Source organism: Oenanthe melanoleuca, chromosome 8, assembly GCF_029582105.1.
Source record: "Oenanthe melanoleuca isolate GR-GAL-2019-014 chromosome 8, OMel1.0, whole genome shotgun sequence".
Classification (NCBI taxonomy): Eukaryota; Metazoa; Chordata; class Aves; order Passeriformes; family Muscicapidae; genus Oenanthe; species Oenanthe melanoleuca.
The window spans coordinates 14,523,841-14,542,850 of record NC_079342.1 but is presented as its reverse complement, the minus strand read 5'-3'; positions in this window follow the sequence as shown (position 1 = coordinate 14,542,850).

The following is a 19,010-nucleotide window of genomic DNA, read 5'->3' as shown; positions in this document are numbered from 1 at the left end:
CTTCAGGCAAACGCTTAGAAAATGATACTGACTATTAGAGCTTAAACTGAGGAAAACTCTTGATAGCTGATGCTCACACATCACTAATAGCCTGAAAAGTTATGGAGTTTAGACAGTGATATTAAAAGCAAATTCCATGTGATACATTGAACAGATGCCAATCCTATTCATGCAAGGGTCCAAATGTTAAAAAAATGTATTAAATCAACTTTCTGAATGCCCCTGTTCATTATTTTGCTGACTTGGAAACTTTGAAGTGTTTTGTATCCTTTTCATTATCTCCAAAAAGCATGAATTGTAATGGAATTTGCATAAAAATCCTGCTTTGGAGTGGAGACTTTACTGCACAGTCAGCTGCCCCCCTAATCCAATCTTCCCCAATGCAGTTGGCCCGCTGGTTGCCAAACTCTAACAGTGGGGATCTCCTTTGTTAAGAAAAGTATGAATTTGAGCTTTAAAATGAGCAGAAGTCTTTTCTATTACTCACGATGCCTCCTCTTGCTGAGTTTACATGAAATGTCTAGCAGGAGGTGTTATTAAATAGCCTCAAAAATTAGGCAAAAAACCAATTATCTAGAAAAGGGACACAAAAGGCTTAAAGAAATGAGCATTTGAATTTTCATTATTGAGTATCCATGGGACACCACACCACTATTTGAATTTTGTTATTAACCCTTTGCATAAAAAGGATTTAATACTTTTAATCAGTTTTGAATTACACTTTGAGGAAAGCACAAGTTGGGAATTTTAAAAAGCCTCCTTCATTTCTTTCAGTATTATTTCAGTGTTCCCATGTTTGCACTTATCTCAAAAGAGTTTTAACTTTGTATTAGATTTTTTGTGAAGGTTGATTACATGGGCATTTCAGTCTCACCTTCATTCTTTATTTAGCTGAAATTCCTAATCACTTCAGTGGGGGGTAGACACGACTCAAGTGTTCCTTTAGATGAATTTCAGCTTCTAAAAAATCTTAGAGGTTGAGTAATGTATTCTTGTTTGTTTTTTCCACTCTACAGATAAAATCTAGAGAGCATTCATCATCACCTGGATAGGAGTGATTTAAAGTAGTTCACAGTTTAGGCTGGCAACCATTTTCTGAACTTCAGCAAAGCATCAAAATTAGAATGGCAAGCACTAATTTAATAGCATTTTCATGAGACCTTTGCAAAGGGGATACAGACAGATACACATATTGCTGGGGAATACTTCCTGGAACAGATCTTGCTTTATTAACAAAAAGCATCCAGCTGTCCCTGCCTCAAGAAAAATTATTTCTTTGAATTAACATTACTCTTTTATTCTCTTGAAAATAAAGTTTTATAATGGGTCAGTCTAGCTTTTATTCTAAAGGATTCAGTCCCAGTGTCCATGACTGGTCATGAAACTCTTGCTTTTCTAGTCAGGTGGCTTTTCCCATTCTGCTTGTTTCCTCCTCCTTGTTTCAGTCTTCTTTATTTATTTTTTTCTATTCCCTTTTATATTTATTTTCATAAGTTTTCCTTTGTTATAGTCCAGCTAACAGTGGTACTAATCTGAGTATTATTGAGTAGTAAAAACAAGCTGCCACGGCAGAGCACATCTAAGCCCAGGAGTCATACAGTCACTAACAGACATTTTCATTTGGTTTCTCCTGTTTTTACTGGGCTCTATTGATTTCTTCTGGAGTACCAGTCTTCCCAAGAGCCAGAGGAGAGCAGTCTTTTGGATCTCTTCCAAATTGCATTTGCCAAATTGTAGCATTAGAAAACTCTTAGAGTTTTTAACAGAGGAGACAATAGCAGTATCCAAGATCTGTACACCAGGATCCTTCACCTCTGCCCAATCAGACACTATGCCAAACTATACACTTGCTTAGAAAAGATCTACAGAAACCTTTGACATCTATGGATTTACAAGGAAAGAGTTTACTGGACACTGATAGCACTGATGAGAATGACAAGCTGTTACAGTCTTTTGCTGTTTCATAAACAGTTCAGTTTCCAGGCAAACATGATGTCACTTCACTGCAGGCCCTTATAGGAGATAGATCATGAGACAGCAGTAAAATATGGCCTTTTTTTTTTTTTTTTTTTTTTTTTTTTAATGATCTAACTTAATTGTGTTTTTAGGTGAATGGAAGTGGTATCTCCATTAGAAAGGAATTCTTAAAAATAGAGTGCAGTCTTTTTGTTGAGGTAAATGCAGGTTTGGCCTCTGCCAGCTCATTTTAAGAGATTGTAGTTGGTTTCTGGGAGACTGACTGAAGGAAGCACATGGGCATGCATGGCCAGGCCCCTTGAATATTGCTCTTGAGAGCACACTGCTAATGAACTGAGAAGGACCTGGAAGGACTGACAGGGGTTTGTTCACCACAGTACTACAGAATCAACAAAATAATGTGGAAACTGGACTAGGAAAAGCACAGTTATGAGAGGAAGCAAATATTTTGGGTCATTCAAGAGGTAGAAAATCAGACTCAGATCTACAAAATCTGCTTGGGAAAAGCTCTGTTTGAAGACTTGTGAAAGGATTCATGATTAATCCTTGTCCTGAAAAAATTGTAACAGAGGAACCTTTAACATTTGTGTCCACAGCTTTAGCTGGGGAAAAGGATGCAGTTCCATTAAGTCAGTGCAACTATACTAATTTGCACCAGCTGAGCTTCTGCTTCTTTGTTTGTGTAGCCTTGTCGGCACCCCTTCCAAGGGAAAGCAAACATTCATTGTTCTTTCCTGGGTCAAAGAGAAGTCAGTGCAGAAGGATCCCAAAGTTTCCTTATCTCTTTTTGTTTTCATTTTCGCAACTAACATTATTCACATACAAATGACTTGAACTTACAGTGCAGAACTTAATGAATGTGCTTCTGAATGTACCTGACACTGCCTGATGGATGAGTAATTTCCATGAGTAGAATTCATTTGTTGTCATTGTTTTATGCAACATAATCCATGCTACATTAATTCAAAATGTGTAAACTGAAAAAAACAGCATGATTGGAATCACAGTTCATTTCTGATGAAATTTAAATCACCTTTTACCCTAAAGATTTGCTTCTTAACCCTTTGTTTCCTAAGCAGTTATTTTATGCCCCTTATTATTTTATCCTTTTGGTGCTGTATGTTCTCAAAGAGCTGCTTTTTTTCACTCTGAGTGGAATATCTGGATGCATGTAACACTGTTTGCAAACAATCTATTAGTGACTGAGACATGATCACAGAGAGATAGATGATGGTGCCTTCATTTGCATTCACATATATACACTCTTTTTGCACATTAAGAGTTATATTGCTAGCTATGATTTTAATATTTCCCATATAAATACTTGCTCATATTCTCACAGGAAATTATGTGTTCATTAGAATAAGAGTGACTTGATTAAGCTGAAATCCATATCATGAAGGAGTTTGGAAGTTATTGAAGAAGATTTTTGGAAGCTGTTTTCCAGGAAACAGTTAAGGAGTCACTTCTCAAATGTTGTTAGATATTTCCAGGCATCCAACTTCTTTCAGAATTAATTGAGAGGTCAGTATTTAGTCACCCTTTAATTAATCAATGCTAAATATAGTGTAAGAAATATCACAGCCAACCTGGAGTCCTAAGATCCATCTTCTGCTGAGACATTAGAATAACTTTCAGGATTCTGATTGAGGGTTTGGGGCTGAATGTTTCTTGCGACTGTCTCAGAAGGGCTTGAAATCTCATTAAAATGCTGTAACCAGAATGAAATGTGGTTTGGAGCGATTTCCTTGTCCCTGATGGAAATCACCCGTTCCCAGGGTATTGCTATCCCAGTTTTGCCAGGGACAATATATCCCTAAGGCTCACAAAGCACTTGGGAGTAAGGAAAATGTTTGGCCTTTAAAATAGACAAGGTTATGTCAAGAGTCAGTTATTTTAAAAGAAAAAAAGTCCCTGGTGTGAGAATCTTTGCAAATTTAAAAACTTTCCTCTTTTCAAGTGGTGCAAGCTGAGCAGTGGGCTCTCCTTGGCTGTACATTCAGCACTTTATTCGTGAACAAAGTATAAATATTTCCAGAAAACCCATTTCTATATTTATTTTCAGAGTGACATCACTTCCCCTCTGTATAGCTGGTGAGAGATGGTTCATTCCAAAGCCAGCTCTATTTTCAGAGAACATACAGACACACAGTCAGGGTGCTAGCTCTGGAACTGCAGTGGTTTTCTCTGTAAATGAAAAAACGATACTTTCCAATTCCTCACCCGAACACCCGAATTCTCTGTATTTTTTTGGTTTAGTACAGGCTAAAGAGCACATTTTTTTGTGGGGAGTCTCATGTGAAAATATTGACCACCAATCATCAGACAGACTCCAGTAGCAATTACTGTAAACTATGCCGCTCCATCCAATAACATTAATATTTTCAACAATTCTCTCTCCAAAAATAACTACACTTTGTGAGGATCAAAAATGAACAGAGTTCTCTTCTTTCTTCAAAATATGTCCTGAAGCAAACTATTATTTAAGTGTATTCTTCAGTAGGCAGGTACTACTATAATTGATGCAGTGTGTTTAACTGAACCTTTGGTCATACTTTTATAAGTATCAAAATATGTTTTATTACATTTTTTAGAAATGTGTTACATAAAAATCCCTTTTGTTTACTCTCCACCACTTCACCCCCGAGAAGAGGCTTTTAGGAGGGAAGGTGTTTAGCAGCAACCTGCTCTTGTTTCAGCTGAGGGGTGTGCTCCCCTCAAGGAACAAGAAGGCTGCTTAACTTATAAATATCTCCTCAGCCTCCTTCTGTTCGAAAGGCCAGTGCTGCTGGGGCTCAATCACTGGTGAATAGGCAACCTTTCCAGTCTGGCTATGGTAAACAATCCTCAGCTTTTACTTTCTCCTGCAGGAGTCTGACAGCTTTAGCTGCATGGTAGACCACTGCTCAGGACAGAAGGGAGCTGTCTCTGTTTTTATATCTGCAGAGCACAATTATCAGCATTTTCTGAGTCCTGACTGCTTCATCAAGTGTTCTTTAGAACTATTTCACACACACAAAAAAAAGATAGATTTATTTCTTCTCCATTTATTTACATGTAATGTTTATCTTGGCCATAGTTTTTTAGAGCGGGGTTTCATATCTCAACCAGTAAGCTGGATAATGTTTTAAAGAAGCCAAGTAGTTCCTCATAGCCACACATTCCTCCAGTGGCTCAATCAGGATCAAAGTCAGGGTGCTCTTACACCTTTCCACTCCCCATCTAACCACACAGCCTCCCTCACTGCTGGCAATATGCATCTGAATTACATTGGCTGGGAAAACTGCAGCAGACAAGAAAGAAAACAGTCACACCTCCATAGCCTTGGGACTCAGGGCAGGTCAGGGCAGGGTTAGCAGCTGCTTACAGGTAATGCATCTTTTCAGCTGGAAAGGTCAATTTAATGTGAGATCCCTATCAAAAATGCAAACTCAGTGCCCTGAAACTGTTTGGAGCCCCTAAAGAAGAGTTTCAGTAGCTTCATCTTCCATCTTTAACATTTCAGTGTTTTTAGAAATTGATTTCCTGGAGATTTAGGTAAGACACTAGGTATCTTGGCTCCAGTACAGATTTTTAGAACTTGAGTTGATATGGGAATTCTGTGTTGTGCTTTCCTTATTTTCTGTATTGTTAAATTATACACTTTGAGGTGCTCTTATGATTAGTGTCATTTACTCTCAAATTCTTGTGAATGTTATTTTGAAGCACTTCAGATATTTTCGTTTTAATGATACAAAATGATAACTACAATTATTAAAAAATACATCTTTGTGCAAACCTTAAGAATCCTGGAGTTCTTCAGAAAAACTGTAAGACTATAAATTAAAATGACATCTAGATTAATTTTGAGTCAATATAAAAGTAGCCTTCTAGTTTGCTGATCAAATGTTGAAAATGTTTTCATAGTGTGATGTCAAGATGACAATAATTCCATTGATACAGCAATTTAAGAGCACTGAGGGCAGAAACACACAATTTTTGGTAAACCTTTGGAAGAGCTAGCAGAAGCAGTGCCACAAGACAATATCTTTGTCTGTATTGATAGTTTTACTGTCAGGAGGGGCTGTTTGATTCAAGTTTCACAAAGAGGGTAAGATTTTAATTTGGGTGGATTCTTCATAATGAAAGGTTCTGTATTATAAGCAGTCATTGTATAGCTAAAGCATTATATGTAGACATAAATCACTGTGTTATATCAGTGTTTACCCTGAGGCTTGTGAGGCAGGAGAACAGGATGCCCAGAAAACTTATGGATGCCCCATCCCTGAGAGGCCAGGCTGGATGGAGCTCTGAGCAACCTGGTCTAGAGGAAGGTGCCCACACTCATGCAAGGGGGTAGGAACTAAATGGTCTTTAAGGTCCTTCCCAACTCTTACCATCCTATGAGTCTATGATCCCATGATTGTGTGATGCATACAGGTGGGGTGGAAAAAACCTGACTGCACACATTTGAATAGAAAAGTAGCACTATATCCATGAGTTAAGTAATAACTTAGGACAGGGATGGTTGTAACTGCCACACTTCGCCATAAAGATAATTTTCTTATATCAAGGAAAATCCTGGTGGAATTTATACAGCTTTTAAGAGCAAATACTTCAGTAAGCCCTTGCTAAAGTTAAGTCAAGGTAACTGTGAGCTGTGTGAGTTTCTGTCCTGCAGTGGCAGACCATGTCACACAACCCTGTGTAAGTGAGAGCAGTCTCCCAGGGCTGCTGCAGCCTTGCCTGGGTAAGGCAGCTGGCAGAAGGGCAACCATGGCCTTCCAGCACAGTGTCCTGCACAAATCAGATTGCAATGATACAGGTGCTGCAGACTCTGTGGCTCTTCACTGTGTCTGTGAGAGAAATCATGAGTGCTTATCTGCAAGAAGTGGAGAAACAGCAAACACATACTATCAGTATAATGGATTGAAAAATTGTAAGGAATTCAGGCTAAAATTAGATTTTTTTAAAAGAGATAGAATTTTTTTGTTAGCATTCATATTTAGATTATTGCTTAATGCTGCATCTGTACCATAAAAAATACAACCCAGCTGCACAGTACAGTGTCCAGTACTTTGGGGGTCATTATTGTGGTTCCTTGGTGTTTGTGTTTAAGTTTGTTTTGTACTATTATTTGATTAAGGCAGGATTTACAGTGATCTGGCTGCCTGCTCAGCACTGAAGTGCTTCTACACCTTGTAACTGCCTCTAATGCATTCCATTATTTGTGTGTTTGTTACTATGACATCTGGATCTTTGCCAGACATTTTGGGTGGCATTGCTGTACACTTCATTCTCAAAGTGCTGAGTGAGATGGTCATGAAAAATGCCTCCTCTTCGTCCCTTAAAAAATCCCAATCATATCAGAGTTGTTAAAATTTATGCTAAGTCTATTCAGTGAAACATAAATAGTCATCACTTGGAGAACTTGCTGTGCAAGGCATGATCCTGCAATATGCTAGGCTCTTCTGAGATATTCTCAGCACCCTCAACTTTCAGTGAGTTGCCTGATGCTCAGCACCTTGTCAGATCTGGCCTCTGAGAAGGAACATGAAAAGACCCAAAGCAGACTGGCAAATATTCAGCTGTTTGTTGTACAACTCCTTTTTTTCTCTCAAAAGTAGCAATTCAAACAAAGGATTAATTTAGAAAGAAAAAAATAATTAAAATTTAAAGAGGAGAAACTAGGATGTGTGAAAAAAATGTTAATAACAGTATTTGAAGAGGCAAAGAAGTAAGAGAGATGGAAAATCTGATTTTTCTTTAAATAACATTGGGAAGATTGTAGATTTTGTTTAATATTGTCCTTGAATATTTTGCAAGAGGCACAACCACTTCATGAGATGCCAATTGCTGAAATACAGAGTTGTGATTTAAAATAACAATATTCACCTTAGTTTTAGTCCAAGTGGTGGATTTTGCTATGAAATGAGTTTGAAATGGGCATACCAAACCTAACATGGAAAGAAGCACTTGCATTTGGGTTAATTAAAATTAGTTTTATTAAAAGTATCATTTCCATAACTTTTTATGAACAGTTTATCTCTTTGAATGTGAGCTCAAATGGGACTTATAAGACACCAAGTACTCAGAAAGAGAGCTGATGCATCCAGGTAGCCAAGACAGCCAACAAAAATCCCAAACTCTACAGAGTAGCTCTGGATATTTCTTTTCTTTTTAACTGAATGGATAAAAGAAAATAGACAAAGAGCCTTTTAAAAATATAGGAAGCATATTCTTAATTGCTTGCACCTGGTTTATGTGAAAAGCTAATGGAATCCTGTAATACTGACTGATATCACTTTCTTTTCATTTTTTATTATGATAAACTATAAAAATGGCAAGATGGTAGAATAAGAAGCTTTAAGTCTTTATTTAATCTGCTTTTAAATTGCAGATTGCATAGTAAATCAACTTAATTTATGTACTATGTTTATTGGTAAATTCTCTGGATTCATTAAAGCCCTGGAACTGCATTCGTATAAAAGAATATGGCCTCTTTTCCTGGCTTTTGAGTCCATTTTCAAGCACAGACCTCTTTGAATGTGTTAAAGTAGGAGCCTCATTTAACAGAGAGATTTCAGGAAGCTTTGAAAGTGTATCATTAAAAGGGACACTGTTGATTTGATTTTTTTCAAAATGACCAATTAAAGAATTTCTTAAATGTGGAAGGTTTTTTTTTTTCTAATTCCTAGAAAATATCTAGAATTCCTTTTTTTTATTTTTGTTTTTTCCTCTCTATGGCTGTTTGGAAGCATCATTCAGAAGACCAGAGAATATTACCATCATAGCCACCATTATTAATCATGAATACTTTTATATCCCCCCTCACATCCTTTCCTCTTACAGGAACTCAGCCCAGTGCATTCAGCCAGCCTGACTCCTTTGAATCATTTCAGCATAGTTTTAAAACTTTGAAATCCAGCTTTGCTACAGCATTGTTCTGTGCACTGTGGTTATTTTCCTTCTTTGTTTGGAGAGGGTTTGTAGGCTGAGCTTTCCAGCAGCTCTCTCCTGCCTGCAGAGCCCACCGTGCCAACCAGCCTTCCAGCCATGGGGCTGGGACAGACAAGCTCTGCCAGATGTTGTTGCCATGATTTCAGATATTCATGCTCACAGCTGTCCATCTTACAGTTCTGCTGGAAATTACTGTCAGCCTACAGGGATGAGAGAGAGGAGCATGTGTCTGTACTTGAGCCACCTACATGCACACTGCCTGCTAATTTAAACTGCCAGTGAAAAGCCTTTGCCCTCGTCTTCGGGGCTGTCGAGATTGCAATCTTCCAGTGGAGGGGCAGGGTATAATCTGGGAAGTGGTGACATCCAAAATGTGGCAGCTTTGTACTTCAGTATATGTGAGCAAGAGCACAAACTACCTGCACTAAGTAAACAGAAAAAAATGGAGCAAAAAAAGGTCAGTCACACTGCATGATGAGTTTTCAGATGTGAAAGCAGTATTTGAGTACCCAGATTTTTTTTAATGGCTTAGTGAAATATATTTTGTTTTCCCAGTAAAGTTGCTAAACTGTGAATATTTTATCCAAGCTATTAAAGTAACTTTTTACTCTTACAAATTAGGCATATAATATTTAAATATAAATGAGGGGGGGAACACTAGATATGATAATATCTGACAATGTGTTTCAAATTACAAACAAAGCATGTGCATACATATATGAATACAGCTGTGGTTTCTCTTCAACATTAGGTAATGTTCTTTTAATGAAAGAAAGGAGTGAAAGCTCCTGCTATTCTCTTCAAAGGAAGGGCAGTTATATATTTTATATAGCACTCTTTATACTGCTGTGTTATGGTATGTAACATATTGGAACTTCTCAGCCTGTGATAGACCCCCAAAGGGTAGACTTGTAGGTCTAAGAGATGAAAAAAATCAAAGACATGATCTCTTGACAGAATTATATAACCTTCTCACACTGCCTCTGAACCTCATTGAATTCTTGAGGTGACAGAAAGTTGGCAGGCTAAGTAGAAGCAGCTGCTGGTGATGGCATGGCTGAGATCTATGAATCTCTTCACTGTGATCAATGGCTGGATGCTCACCAGCCCGAGCCATCGATCACCACCCTGACCCCAGCTCCTGCTACGTCCAGCACGTTGCTGGGGAGGCATAAGAAGCAGGGAGTGGAAAATGGGAACAGGACATAAACAGCAAAGGGAGGAGAAAGACAGAGGCACGAGCCCTCCTTGTAAAAGCTGTTCAGGAAATTGCAAAACTCAATCCTATGTGCATGGTACTTGATCACACGGAAGTTTTACTTTAAGGTGCATACCTGAATAAAAGCTGAAAAGTTCTGCTCTCTGCACATTCTGGGAAGCCTACATTCCGTGGAATTTCAATAAATGCCAGAGGTCTAGTTTCTCCATGCACCTTTGGCTGTCTCAGCTATAGTATGCACATGAACATAAACCTTAGTTTTTATAGCTTTTTTTTTTAAATGTTATTTAAAATATTGTATGTAATTAACAAAACACCAACACGTAGTATATGCCAAATTTTGCCAAAGAAAGCAACAATGTAGAAGGGGTACAAGTGAGTTTTACTAAATACATTCTACTCATACTCAAAAATACTTTAACAATTGAATTGTTTCACAAAAAGAACTATTTCAGTGCAGTTACATCATGAAAAATTGCTTTGTTAGAATGGCAGAATAGATTTCCACATGCTTTAAGTCTCATAGGATTTATCTAATTTTCTCAGTTCACTAATAAAAATATATTTTGCAGCTTTTAACTGCAAAACTTGGAAAACTCAAACGGTCTGCAAAAGACCAGGCTGGGTTCCTTCTATCTCATGCATCTTGTTTTTATTGAAGATGCTCCCAGTTAAACATTAGCAGTTTTTCTCCTGTCCTTCATTGGGATAATGCATTTTTATTTTAGTGCAGAATTTAAATGCACTGCGATTGCATAAATTTCATTGTTGATACAGTAAGTAATGACAAAAGATAATTCAGTTTGCTCCATCATAAATGGGAATAAAACCTCTTTTTCCACTAAAGTAATCATACATGAATGTGGATATACACAAGGGGCTTGATCCAGAAGTTGAAGTCTCTCCCAATAACTAGAAATCTGGATTTAGTCCAAAGAGCAGATCTGTTGAGCAAAACCAGTACATTTTACATTGGAAGTGCCCTATAAAGGCAGAAGTTTTTGAGGCTATTGTTTAATTTAAGGTTAGATTTGTTTCACAGAGCTCTATTCTGAAGGGTAAACAGTTTCATATATACAAATTGCTTAGTTTCATAAAGGAAATGATATATGAATCTCAGCTACTTGCATGTAATATTCATGAAGTGGTGAAAGTGCTGAGCAAGCCACTTTCTGCCCATCCACAAGTCATGGCTAACCCAAGAAATCCCAGTTGACTAGAACATAACAAATATGACACAAGTGGCTGGAAAGGAGAATCTGGGAACTGCAGGTCTGTCAGTCTGACCTCAGTGCTGGGGAAGGTCGTGTTTAGTGCCATCAGACTGCAGGTGCAGGACAAACAGGGGATCAGGCCCAGCCAATGTGAGTTTATGAAAGGCAGGTCCTGGTTGACCAACCTGATCTCCTTCTATGTGAATGAGAGAAAGGCTGTGAGTGTTTTCTGCCTAGACTTTAGTATATCCCTAGACAGTTTCCCACAATGTTCTCCTGAATAAACTGCCTGGGTGGATGCTCTCCCACTGGGTTAAAAACTGGCTGGACCTAGAGAGTGGTGGTGAATGGAGCTACACCCATTTGGTGGCCCATTTGGTCACTAGTGGCATTCCCCAAGGCTCAGCGTTGGGGACAGTTCTTTTTAATATCTTTACTGATGCTCTGAACTAGAGGACTGAGAGCCCCCTCAGCCAGTTTGCAGACACCACCTAATTGTGCGGGGGTGTCAATCTGCTGGAGGACAGGAAGGCTCTGCAGAGGGATCTGGATGGGCTGAGGCCAGTGGTGTGAGGTTTGACAAGGCTCAGTGCCAAGTCCTGTGTTTGGGTCACAACAACCCTGGGCAGCACAACAGCCTTGGGACAGAGTGCTGGAAAGTGCCCAGTGGAGTGGGACCTGGGAATGCTGGTTGACAGCAGCTGGACATAAACATGAACCAGCTGTGCCCAGGTGGCCAGGAAGGCCAATGGCATCCTGGCCTGTTTCAGGAATGGACCAGGACCATGGCATTGGTTGTGCTCAGCACTGATGGGGCCACACCTTGAGTGCTGCGTCCAGTTGTGGGGCCCCCGGTCAGAAAAGACATTGAGGTGCTGCAGCTAGTCCAGAAAAAGGCAATGAAAATGGAACAGAAGTCTCATGAGAAGTGGCTGAGGGAAATGGGGGTGTTTAGGCTGGAGAAAAGGAGGCTCAGGGGTGACCTGACCATGCTACAACCATCTGAAAGGTGATTGTAGATGTGTGTGGGTCAGTGTCTTCTGACAAGTACCAAGCAATAAGACAAGAGGAAATGGACTCAAATTCCACCAGGGGAAGTTTAGAGTGGATATATTTCTTCTCTGAAAGGGTGGTCAGGCATTGGAACAGACTTCCAGGGAAGTGGCTGAGTCACCATCCCTGGAGTAGTTAAAAAAGCATGTAGATGTGGTACTTAGGAACATGGTTTAGTGGTGGACTTGGTAGCACGAGGCAAATGGTTTTACTCAATGATCTTGAGGGTCTTTTCCAATGTAAGCATTATATGATTCTGTAATATCAATTAGATTATAAGACTGCACTTGGAGTCAAAATGCTCAAAGCAGAAAAGAAGATTAATTTATATTTTCACCAGAAGAAAGCCACATCCTATTTGTTGTGTTATTCTGATGAATGTGTTAATACTTTTTTTTTTTTTTTCATTTTCACATATTTCCTTTCATTATGTAGCAGTTGGACTATAAATATAGCTGTTATTAAGATATAGTTTCCAAGCACAAAGAATCAGAGGAAGACATGCTTTCTTTTGTCCTGGTGGAAATTGGGAGCACTTCCAATGGTACCATTGGGATTACAGTATTGTAAAAATGAGACAGAATTACATTCTTAATCTTCCTTCCTACCATGGATTAATATCCTTGTCTCCATGTCCTAATACTCTTTCATTTTTGAGCACTTCTAAGTCAACAAAGATGCATTGTCATGGTGATAACTGTTGGATAACACTGTCATGAAAATAACTGAATTAACTGGTTGGAGTACAGTTCCTTATTTCATTATGTGACTGTGATATTGAGCCATGTCATTGCTTTTTCTCAGTGCATAACACGTAATAATTTACACAGCAAAAAAAATTCTTTCACTGTGAGATACATTGTTTTAAGGTTTGAATGAAGGCAAATAGTAAGCCTAACAATTTTACTCATAAAGATAAATAATTGTTCAGTATGATCACCTTCACCTCTAATGAGTGCATCCATATGCAACTGCATAAAATGTGACTTTCAAATCCAAGTTAAGTATAAATTTAACACACACTACTACTACTATAGTTGTTTATGGTTCTGATTTTGATCTCAGTATGCAGACCTTTGGCCAGGTCAGTTTTGCACAGCTCAGCTGTCCTTTATAGAGTCTCATTGCATCTGCCAGTCCAAAAAAACCCCTCCCTTGCACTTAGCTTTAGAAATACTCTATCAGGACAGATTTTTTACAAAAAGTTCTCAAAGCTGATCTCATATGCTCCACTGATTCCAGATATTATGAGATGTGCTTGTCAGCAAACCCACCTGCTATCACATTTCTGACCTGGGTAGATATCTCTTACTCTTTCTGGGCTCTTCTCTTATGTGTTCCCTCCATCCCTCTGCATTCAGTCCTGTAGCTTAATGAGTTTCACAGAAATTACCTCCATTTTTATCTCACAGGCAGAAAAAATATTCATGCCATTTTGTCTGAAATTCACACCACCTATATGATTTTTTTTTTTAATTGCATTTCCTGCAGCAGAAATGGGAGCAGAGTCAGTTGGCCCAGAGGAACTCCAAGACACCCACAGCTGGATAAATTCCTGCTGTTCACTTCTGTCTTGCCTGTAGGCATTTTTTAACAGTTTTCAGTTCATGTGCACTTTTACCTCTTGTTTAATTTTAATTTGTCTTACAACATAATAATACCTTTAGGGAGTATTGGTGCTGCAGTAAGAGCATACATAAATTCTGTGTATACATGTACATATTGTGTGCTTGTGCATAACATACACAAAACCTGAGCAGTGCCTTGCCTGTAGTAGTTCTACTCTCTAGCTTGGTTAAACTTAAAAAAACAATAATATGGTCACTTGCATAAACACTGATTAGGATTTACAGAAAGGGTGTTTAAACTTAGTGGAGTTGAAACTAAGTGACTAGAGAAGTGAGTAGAAACTGCTGCAAGCAATATACCAAGCAGGGAGCCTTTACCCCTAGGAGAGGAAGAAGAATTTGTGGAGTACCTGGAAGTGGGAATTAAAAAAATAAAAGTCTTCAGAGTTTTACTCAGCTTTTGAATTTTCTAGTCATCCTACCCTGTCACTCTGTCACTCAAATTCTTCCCTTCTTTGGCAACCATATGAGAAATGGACCTGCAGCAGCTACAGGAGCCTCAATCCATGCCCTCTTCTTGAAGACAATTTTCAGGCTGCAAAGAGCCAGGGTCAAGGAAAACAGGCACTTCTCCTAGGAAAATGTTTGACTTGGTTGACCAGAAAGATACTCTGATGAATACCTGGATCACAGCAGCTCTTGGAGAAGTGGGAGAAACAACTGCTGGGCATTGGGAGGATGCCAGGAGCTCTGCTTGTGCTGGAGAGAAACAGGAGACTTTTTAAGTTATAAAGAATGTTGTTTATTATACTCAGAATGAGGGAAGGGGTGGGGTTAGGTTAAAACAGACTAAAGAAAAATCTGCCTAGAGAAGGAAAGAAAGGGAGGAAGGAAACAAACTATTACTGAAAAGTAGAGGCAGCCCATAGCAAAAATTTGTAAACTGCTGATAAGAAACCTAGTGAGAGCTGTGTCCCCTACAGAACCACGGGACGTGTCTTAGTTTAGAGATTACATTGTCTTGAACTCTGCTGTACCCTGTGGCAATCACGCCCTCACCCAAAACTGATTTGAAAATGTTTTACTTCTGATTATTTCACATAAACACAAACAGGTAAAAGGCTTAGTAAAGTTTAAAGTACCTTAGCAAGTCTGCTTTTATATAAGCAAATATGTTCCTAATATTTATTGAGTACGTCTTTCATACAACCTTAGATAAGAGTCAAAAGGATAGGGAAATATGTTCCAAAACTGGAATTTTTACAGCATTTACATTTACAGCAAAATCACACAAGGTCCAAAAAATGTCCTTTAATGACATGACACTGTTCTGTGAGGGTTTCTGCAGTATCTTTGTCCTAATTCCAGCCAAAACAGGGTTTGTTTTTTGCAGTAGCCAGGAGGGGCATGGCCAGGAGAAGGAGGTTATTTCATAGCACATCACATCATTGCCAGAGTTTTGGGGAAAGGGATCTCTTTTCCAGAAGGAAAGGAAGGGCTTGCAGGGTGGCTTGCAAGGTGCTGCAGCTGTATGTCAGGTCACAAGCTCCTCAGTGAGCACATTTGCATGTGAATCACTCTCTTTTTTGTATACTTCTGTTATTAATATTGCTGCTACTGTTCATTTTTTTATCTCACTGCCATTTCCAGTGCATTTTTCTTATCTCAACACATGATCTTTGCCTTTTGTGCCTCCACTTGAAGGGCAGAGAAGAAGGCTTGAGTGGGGTTAGTGGAAGCATCAAATTGGAGAGCTCCATTCCTAAACCACAACAATCTTTTACACATTCTCCAGTTTATAAAGTATTCCAGCAAGGAATATATTGTTTGGCCTAGATTTCCAATTGTATGGCATAGATAATTTCAGCAAAAAACAATTACTATTATAAAGACTATGCAACAGATTCCCAGCTGGTGGGAATCAGCATAGCTCTTCCTAAGTTACATGAACCAACAATCAAGTGGAAGAAGTTATACTACACTCATTTTGTAATCTTTACTTATTCAAAGATATTAGAATTTTTAGGTTTGAAGTTTTGAGGGTTTAAAAAAAAAATCTATTTTCCAATACAATTTCAAAATCTGAACTTTAAAAGATCTTTGCATCCCCTATGGCACAGTGCTGTTTGTTAGGTATTGTATACAGTTATATGTAAAGCTCACCTCAGATGTACAAAGTTGCAAGGAGATACCTATTCCAAACTACCAAGAACAGTCTTGTAAACTGAGAGTCTTTATTTATAAAGTTAGACCTATTAATTTCAAAGACTGTAAATGTACATCTCTAGAAGTACTGCTGTGAAAAAGCATTGTAGATTCTGTAACTTTTAGCTTTTTCTTCAGAATACTGAAAAAATAACAACTTCCGTGGTTGGTTGGGAGACAGTGCTGTCATATGACCTAGGCCTGCAAAGGTTTAGAACAGCAATAATCTGAGACTTTATTAAAAAGTGAGCTGTGATAGTTGATTATAGCTAACAGATGAACAGTTATGAAAAATACATGCAGAACAAGAAGCAGTATAGAATATTTTCTTTAATGCAAAAAAGCAAAATTGATTATCTAAAGACAGTTTTCAGAAAATGCAGAATTACATTTTAGTGCTTTATGCCTATCTCTCTTTCCTAAATGTTTGACTATAATCCAAACAAATTCAATCCTTCTAATGCATCTCAGTGTTTTTCACCATAGACACTAAAGCAGCATTAGGAACTTATCTCTGTTTGCTCTTTACCTTGATGGTGACATGTTTGCAAAACAGACAATATTCTGTGTCAAAAATATCAAGACTTCCCATAACCTGAATTTAGTAATCCCCATGTACTTTTAGCTTCCTGACTTTTTACTGTCTGCATTTCAATAAGGAGTCCCTACTATCTGCTCATCACTTCTAATTACTTTATTTTAGCCCATGTTCCTGGTTTCTAGGCCAAGAACTTTAAAGAACTATGATGTACTCTGACAAAGTATTTAATCAGGGCTGAGTAATCCAACAAAAAGCTTTTCAGGGCAGGGTGGAATATGGGAGGAACCATATTGTCTGCCCAATTATTATGTTTCCTGTTGTCAGCCCTGAGAGAGTTCCTGCAGGGACGAGAAGACCTGCCCATTGCTTGATGGGAAGAGTTCCCAAGTAAGCAGAAGCCTTGTGAAAAGGGAGTGGTGGCAGAAGACAACATAAAATCAGAAATAGTGAAGAAACAGTGGTAGGGAAACACACACACTTTCCAGCTCCCAAAGCTTTTGTCATCAGAGTGCAAAACTCTCTAGAAATATTTGTGGCTATGGGTGAGGGGCAAAGGAAACCTAACCATTAATTCCTAAGAGGTGTTATCAGATGCATCAGGGTTTGGCTGTAAATTTGACTACATTGCTGTGGTGCACAGAGAAATGAGTGAAGAAATATCTGATTAAAGTGTACATTGCTGCTCAGGCAACTGAATGTTGCCATAGCAATTGAGATGAAATGTGCAAAGAAGTGAGATAATTAAATCTAACCCCTTTAGTAGTTTTGATAGTCAATGCACTGCCAATAGGAAAAGTTATCTACAGTGTTAAAGATAAAACATACTCCTTGTGGAAGTTCTCCTTGCTGGTATTTTGTTGCTCTCTTTTTAAATACTTTGCTTCAGGTATCTAATTTGAATATTCTCTTTAATAACCAAATACAGTTTTGACCTTGGTCAAAAGCCTAGGACTTTTGCTGACTTACTGTATTGTGGGAAGCGTGTACACAGAATATCCAGAAAGTTTTGTTCACCCTTCCTCTGTGTGCAGTACAGTAAAGCCCAGGCTGTCACCTCAGAGCTTACAGTTCAATAATATCTAGAACGTGCTGCCCTCTTCAGGAGCCCATGATCAGAAATGGGCAGTTTTGTTAAATGCTTCAGAAACTGGAGGGAGCAAACAGGAACTACAGGGCTGAAATTGTTTTCTTTTTGACATTTGCAATGCCAGTGCCAGAGGCACTGAAAACAGTTATAACCTAAATAGACAAATCTGATTGTTCAGAAAGGAGATCAAAGGCTTGTTAGCATTTCTTTAAATTTGAGAGCTGGGTGATCATACACATACCCTGACACTTATTTATTTCAGCCTGTGAAAACAAAATCCAGAAGAAGCCTTGACATGCTTCAAAACTAATAATTCCATATTCTATATAGCAGCAAATAACCTGTTAATCAAAATGATTTGTGGCCAAAAAGTTCATACATTAGCCATCACACTAAACTTACTTGCTTTCAGCTGCTCTGCTCATCTGAAACTACCTAAGAACTCAAACCATGATTTAGTAGAACATTAAAACATATACTTAAGTCTAAGCACAAACATTGCTGCAATGCCTTCAGGAGGACACTCATGTGAAAGTATTGAACAACTCATGGATCAGCCTGGTGGATTGCATACCTGGCTGATAGGTGGGAACCGGCCAATTTTCAGTTCATATCTTACAGCACTCTAAGTCACATTCTAGAATCTTAATAATTAAGCAGGTAAGAACTAGAGACAAAATCTTTTACAAATATAATCCCTTTTGAAGTCAATGAGAGCTTTTGTTCACTTATGAAGTGGTGACATTTTATTGGTTTACAAATAGCTTGGGAAAAAAAAATCACAGCTTTTTGGCAAGGGGACTCAAAAGCTGTGTGGAGGAAAGGGAACAATTACTTTGCTGAAAGGAATGGATTTTTTTAGTAAGAGTCCCAAACAGGCAGTTGATATATGTGTGCCTCACTCAAAGAGCATGTTTGCAAACTCAGAGGGCTGAGGAGAAGAAATCTCTGGGAAGTCACAGAAGCCAGTGCTTTGCAGGAGCTTGGCTTCACTGAAACAGATGTTCAAAGGGCTTGTTTTGAGCTTATGTGAAATATTGTTTGTTTGGCTGAGAGGGATCCTGTTTTCCTCTGTTTTATAAAGGGAGCAAAAGAAATATCCTGTGCTACACCTGACATGGGGCACTTTGAAGAAGGTGTAGCCCAGGAAGAATGGACAAAAGCAGCTTTAAGCCTCCTCTGTAGCTGCTGAGATTCAAGGCTGCCA